Genomic DNA, 6,969 nt, shown 5'->3' with positions numbered 1-6,969 from the left:
TGGTTCACTTCCCAAATAGAAGCAACAACCAGGGCTGACCCAGGCCAAAGCCAGAGCTTCATTCAGGTCTCCCACACAAGTGGCAAGGGCCTAAGCATTTAGGCCATCTTCCACAGCTTTTTCCAGATCATTAACAGAGAGCTGGATCAGAAGCAGAGCAGCTGGGAGGCCAGACTTGCAGGTGGAGGCTTCACCTTCTGTACCAAAACACTGGCCCCAGCAAGTAAGACGTTTTCAACTGAAATTTCATATGGAAGCCTGACACATAACGTATTTAAAACATGAAACTTAAAAGGGTACATAATAAAAATTAAAAATTAAATAGTTAAAAACAGAGCTTTCTGCTTGAAGCAAGGTTGGAAACAAAAACATGCCACTCAGACTCTGGAACACTCTCACACTCCATCCTGCTCTCCCAGAGCAGCTTTGATATGTGACTATAGCACCTGAGCTATAGTAGATAGCAAAGTTTGAAAACCATGATCTCATGCAAACATGATGAGAACCAAGGAAACCCAAGGTCTATAATCTACAAAGTGAAACCCAAAACATATTTGAAACCTTCCAATCCTAAAGACATTGTGTGTGCATGTATTTTTCAAAAATATAAATTGGTTCTAAAATATCTAATACACAATTTCTTAATAATTTGGAAAAGTGACATTTTAAATTTTTTTATCCTTTTTATTTTTTTCTTATTTCCCATTCCCTTCTTCTTTTTCGTCAACCTCATTTCTTTTTTTTTTAACTTTTATTTAATGAATATAGATTTCCAAAGTACAGCTTATGGACTACATTGGCTTCCCCCACCCCACCCCCGATTCGTCAACCTCATTTCCATGTTTGCTTCAGAGACCGTGACAAGCAGCTTAAGACCACTTAGTGGTTGTTCCCACCCACTTGGTGGCCTGAGCAGTGGGCACTGCAGACCAGTCTTAGGTGGAGGGCTGAGCACTCCAGTCTTCAGTGGGGAACTGCTGAATAGGCACAGAGGGCACCTGCACGCTTTCGGACCAGTCAGCAACCTCAGGCTGAGTAGCAGTGAATTCGGGCGCTGGGGCTCTCCATTTGCCCTGAAACTCCTCCTTGGTCACAGCTTTTTCAGCGGTGGCCTGCTCTTCTTTTTCAATCTCTTCAGGATCTCTGTAGAAATAGAGATCAGGCATGACCTCCCAGGGGTATTTATGGGAGATGGTACCACGCATGCGCAGAACCTCCCAGGCCAGCATCCACATCAGACCCATGGAGTGGCCTCCCTTGTTGCATGGGATGGCAATGTCCACGTAGCACAGAGGAGAGTCTGTGTTACACAGAGCAATGGTAGGCAGGTTCACTTAAGATGCCTCTGTGAGAGGCTGGAGGTCAGCCCGAGGATCAGTAACCACCAGAAGCCGTGGTTCCCAGAAGGCTGCCTGGATCTGGTTAGTGAAGGTTCAAGGTGTGAAGCGGCCAGCAATGGGAATAGCTCCAGTGGCAGCAGCAAACTTCAGCACAGCTCTCTGGCCAGTGTTCCTGGAGGATATCACACTGACATCAGCAGGGTTTTCAATGGCCACAATAGCACGAGCCGCCAACAGAAGCTTCTCCCAGGTCCTCTTCAGATTGAGGATGTAGATGCCTCACTTTTCCTTTTGTAGATGTACTGTTCCATCTGGAAGTCAAAGTTGGTGCCACCTAGGTGGGTTCCTGCTGCAAGGAATTTGAGGACGTCCTCCTCCTTCATTTGCAGGACATCAAGGGCTCCGGACATTGTGACAGCTTCCCCTTAAGTTACGCCGGGAATCAAAAACAACGCCGTATGGATCCCTCACCGGGTAGCACGGAAAGGCTCCCCCACTGCCTTCTTTAACAATTCAGGTTTTTTTTTTTTTTTTTAAACTTTTATTTAATGCATATAAATTTCCAAAGTACAACTTATGGATTACAATGGCTTTCCCCCCATACCGTCCCTCCCACCCACAACCCTCCCCTTTCCCACTCCCTCTCCCCTTCCATTCACATCAAGATTCATTTTCGATTATCTTAATATACAGAAGATCAGCTTAGTATACATTAAGTATGGATTTCAACAGTTTGCTCCCACACAGAAACATAAAGTGAAAAATAATAGATGATTTTTTAAAATGATGATGAAATCAGAGCAGACCTATTGTCATGTTTAATCCCAGTGAGAGTCAAGTTGGGAATTGATAATTTCTTTTTTTTTTTTTTTTTTTTTTTTTTTTTTTTTTTTTACAGAGGATCAGTTTAGTATGCATTAAGTAAGGATTTCAACAGTTTGCACCCCCATAGAAACACAAAGTGAAATATATTGTTTGAGTACTCGTTATAGCATTAAATCTCAATGTACAGCACATTAAGGATAGAGATCCTACATGAGGAGTAAGTGCACAGTGACTCCTGTTGTTGACTTTACCAATTGACACTCCTGTCTATGGCATCAGTAATCTCCCTATGCTCCAGTCATGAGTTTCCAAGGCTATGGAAGCCCTCTGAGTTCTCCGATTCTTATCTTGTTTAGACAAGCTCATAGTCAAAGTGGAGGTTCTCTCCTCCCTTCAGAGAAAGGTACCTCCTTCTTTGATGGCCTGTTCTTTCCACTGGGATCTCACTCGCAGAGATCTTTTGCCAGAGTGTCTTGGCTTTCCATGCCTGAAATACTCTCATGAGCTTTTCAGCCAGCTCCGAATGCCTTTAGGGCTGATTCTGAGGCCAGAGTGCTATTTAGGACATCTGCCATTCTATGAGTCTGCTGAGTATCTCACTTCCCATGTTGGATCACTCTCCCCTTTATTTACTCCATCAGTTAGCGTTAGCAGGTACTAGACTTGTCTATGTGCTCCCTTTTTTTTGTGGATTTTTTTTTTTTGGACAGGCAGAGTTAGACAGTGAGAGAGAGAGAGAGAGAAAGGTCTTGCTTCCTTTGGTTCACCCCCCTCAAATGGCTGCAACAGCCAGCACGCTATGCTGATCCAAAGCCAGGAGCCAGGTACTTCCTCCTGGTCTCCCATGCAGGTGCAGGGCCCAAGCACTTGAGCTATCCTCCACTGCCTTCCCAGGTCACAGCAGAGAGCTGGACTGGAGGAGGAGCAACCGGGACAGAACCAGCACCACAGCCGGGACTAGAACCTGGGGTGCCGGTGCCACAGGTGGAGGATTAGCCTAGTGAGCCACAGCGCCAGCCAACAATTCAGTTTTAAAACCAGTAAGTGGGGTTGGCCAAGATAAATGTCTTCAATAGCATAAAGAGCTATGGCTCAGACCAGGGGGAAAACCCCTACAAGGATTAAAGAGCAACATGTGGGGATGGCTGTGGTGTGGCATTTGCATCAGGTCTAAGTAGGATGAGAAGAGTATCCACATACAGGATGGCATAAAAGGGTGTCATAACCAGGCAGACTAAAGAGGCTTTTGTGTGGGCTTGGAGTGGCAATGCACTTGAAAATTTGTTGCATAGAGGGAGACTGATTAAATATACCAAGTTTACTGAAAGATAGATTTTTCTTTGTTAGAAGAGGGAACTACAAACATTGAAAGAAAGAAAAATATAACATTGGAGAGAACTTGGAGGTGGTGGAATGGGCTTGTGATTCAATGATGGATAATAGATGATAGATATAGACAATAAATAGAAATGTAAAGGTCTAGGAACAGTAATTCTCCAATAGCATTCACCAGTAAATGGATCTAGGCCCTTTGGAGAAATGGCCTACTCCAGGACTAGAGCAATAATCAGCCTGGAGCATCCTTTTGAAATAGAAAGCAAGGGAGGGCCCACCAAAACAATGGAAGCATCTCCACAGGACACAGAGGCAGCTGGCTTGAAGGGGTTCCCATTGGAGAAATCTGAGGCAATGTCAACATCAAATAGATAATAACAATTACAAGTTATATGAGACCCTACTTTACACTTTAAAGTTTTCCAGGTCATCTTACAGGTATTGGGATCATACATCTTTATCTTCTTGGTCTGCCATCTAGAAACTGGTTTTAGGTTGTTTTCCTCTATCTTGAATATAAAACAACAATAAATCCTAGCTTCTATAAATAAATGAATAAATAAGTTAAAAGTTTCATGAAGAAATGAATGAATGACACATTTTTGAGGCATCAGCTATTTATATAGTCTCAAAGTATCTTTCCATGAGATACTCATAAATTACAAAGGGGAAAAGAATAACATTACTCTGGAGAATACTGGCAGACTCCACCTCCATCAAGTAATCAAAGCAATGGCATCAGAAATAGGATAAATCAAAAAGTGTATGCACCTGATAGGATACAATGAGAACACAGTGCCCCTTCTGTGATATTCCTGCCAACGATGTGTAAGCTGAAATTAGTTATGACAAAACATCCGGCAAGCCTCAATCAAGAGACAGCCTACCAAATAACTAGCCTGAAATCTTCAAAAATGTTAAAGCCAGGAAAGTAAAGGAATGTTTCAGACTGAAGGAGACAAGAAAATGCAAGATACGGTTCTGAATGAGGTCCTTTTGCCCTAAAGAGAGATTACCAGGAAAATTGGAAACTTGAGTGAGGTCTCAGGATGATACGGTAGTTATACATCAGTCCCAATATCCTGATTATGATGATTGCACAGTGAAGAAATGCCCTGGTGGTAGGAAATATGCATTGAAGAATTCAGAGCTGATGAAGTATGAGACCAGCAACTTACTCTCAGGTGGTACAGAAAAATTAAAGTTCACCATATTATGCCTGTAACTTTCCTGTAAGTTTGAGATTGTTTCAAAACTTTAAAAATTTATAACCACAAAATGTCATCTGTGGATGAATTTTTATTTAGGAGTACTCTATAAACCAAATCAGAACCTTCTGTGGTAGCATGGCTTTCTCTCTCACTCCATTTTTTTCTAACTTTCAGTGAGGTGCCTAATTCTTCCAGTTACAAGTAGACCCAGTCTTAATATAAATTTTTGTCTCTGGTCAGGGAGAATAAAAGGAGCCCTGTTTTCTACTTTATAATTTCTCTAAGCCACCTTATAGCTGTTGGAATTTTGCATCCTTGTCTTCTTGGAGGTTTTACATTGTTTGTTGTAGATACCTCAGTTTAGTCCTTAGCACTCAGTCAGTCTTACATTATTTCACCAGGTCAATCACCTAACAACAGAACAATATCACTGGGTATCAACTACGTGACACACCATACTAAACACAGAACAAGGGTAAAGCCAAAATTGATAAGACTGACAAACTTTAGGAAAAGCTCATTTCAAGGTCACAATAGTTACTCTTCACAGACACACACTCATGGACACACACATGCACAATTAAGGGGGGGGAGAAATGTGTAAAATGGCTTAAAGATTATTGTTCTCTGATACCAATCCCATTGGAATGGACAGCACAGTTCTTGAAAATAAATGATCAGTATCAGACTATTAAATTTCTGTGACTCATCTCTAAAGTATTCCATTTGGTTTATAATTTTATTCTGAATCAGTTCTATTAAAACATCATTAATATTATTTATATCATTTACAAAATGTAAAAGCACTAAATTAAAAGAGTTTGACACAAACAGAGTCCATCTCAGGACCTGGATTTTGTGTTTTTATATGCTACATAATCTCTTGCTTTCATTGCAGTATAGTGAATGAGCAGTTGGGAAGAATTGTCACCTTAAGGCTCTTGAATGTGTACTAACGTAACACATAATGACTTGTTTCACCCTGCAATGCTATCATTCATAAAGAAGCTATCCATAGTCCTGGACATTATATAGATGTAGACATGCTGTATCAGACTGAACTGCACCTGAAGAATTATGGGAGGATACTGCAAAATCATGCAATGCATTCCAAACTTCACAAGGAAATCCCACAGTCAAGGTCTTGCCTAAAGATGATTTCTACAATGTGAATTAAATATTTTTAATTTAAAATTAAGTTTTAATCTTTTTAAAATTACCATTATGTATGTTTCAAATGTAAGACCTTGGCAATTTTGTCTAGAGCATCTACACAAGACAATGATTCCACCCAGATCTCATGTCTATGTGAGGCCCACAAGTATCACTGCTCTTTTATAGGTCTCTCAAATGGTAGGTTTCCAGTTTTGTACAGTTAACCAAATGTCCAGCTTTGCAACTCTTCTCCTTCATACATATTAAATCACCACCTCCTATAGCTTAATCTACCTCAAAACCCAATCACCCAAATTTGATCTTTGCCCACTCACTGCACTGCAATAAATTATATGCATAACAGGCCAGAGTGTGCTCTATTCCCTAATCAAATGATTGAAACTCCTGATCTTAACTAAGTTCCTGGCATTTTGCAAGTACTATAAAGTCTTCCCTTTATAATGTCGCATATATTTTTACAGTTATTCCTACATTTGGCGAGAGCAAATGTATTGTTAGGACACATAAGTTGAGAAACTGAAACATGAATGTTTGGTTAGTCCTTGTGGTCTAAAGAGTCCACATTTTGAAAACAACCTTTCCCATTCTGCTAAGAATGGGTGGAGAGGAAGAAAATATACCTGCCTACATGCAGATAGAGACAAATGACATACAATAATAAAGCTCTAGACCCTCAAAGATAAACAATCTTATCTTGATGCCTCAGACCAGCAAATCATCATCACCCAACACTAAAGGTTCAGGAAGGGTATAGGTTAAGCTGTAACACCCAGAAAATCAAGAGATTCATCTTTGTGCCCAGTGAAAATATTTCTTTTATCATTTCAATTGAATTATCTTGTTTTTCTGTCATCTACAACAACATGGCTCCAGTGAAGAAGTTTATACTAAGTGACATAAGCCAGGTATAGAAAGATAAGTACCATGTGATCTCAATCATATGTGGAATCTGAAAAAGTTAATTCCATAGAAGTTGAGAGGAGAAACGTAGTTTCTAGAGGTAGAGGAAGGTATGGGGGAGGTGGATTAGGAAGGATTTAGTCCATGGGTGTTAAGTTATAGTCAGACGGGATAAATAAATT

General features: G+C 40.6%; 1 pseudogene; it reads right to left on the bottom strand.

The window, feature by feature from the left end:
- Positions 1–869: 869 nt before the first annotated feature.
- On the bottom strand, positions 870–1,823 carry LOC100356035 (small ribosomal subunit protein uS2 pseudogene; annotated as a pseudogene).
- Between the last annotated feature and the right edge of the window lie 5,146 nt (positions 1,824–6,969).

The sequence above is a fragment of the Oryctolagus cuniculus genome, chromosome 3 (assembly GCF_051225735.1).
Source record: "Oryctolagus cuniculus isolate XC-2025 breed Fujian yellow rabbit chromosome 3, ASM5122573v1, whole genome shotgun sequence".
Taxonomy (NCBI): Eukaryota; Metazoa; Chordata; class Mammalia; order Lagomorpha; family Leporidae; genus Oryctolagus; species Oryctolagus cuniculus.
This window is presented reverse-complemented; position numbering and strand designations above follow the sequence as displayed.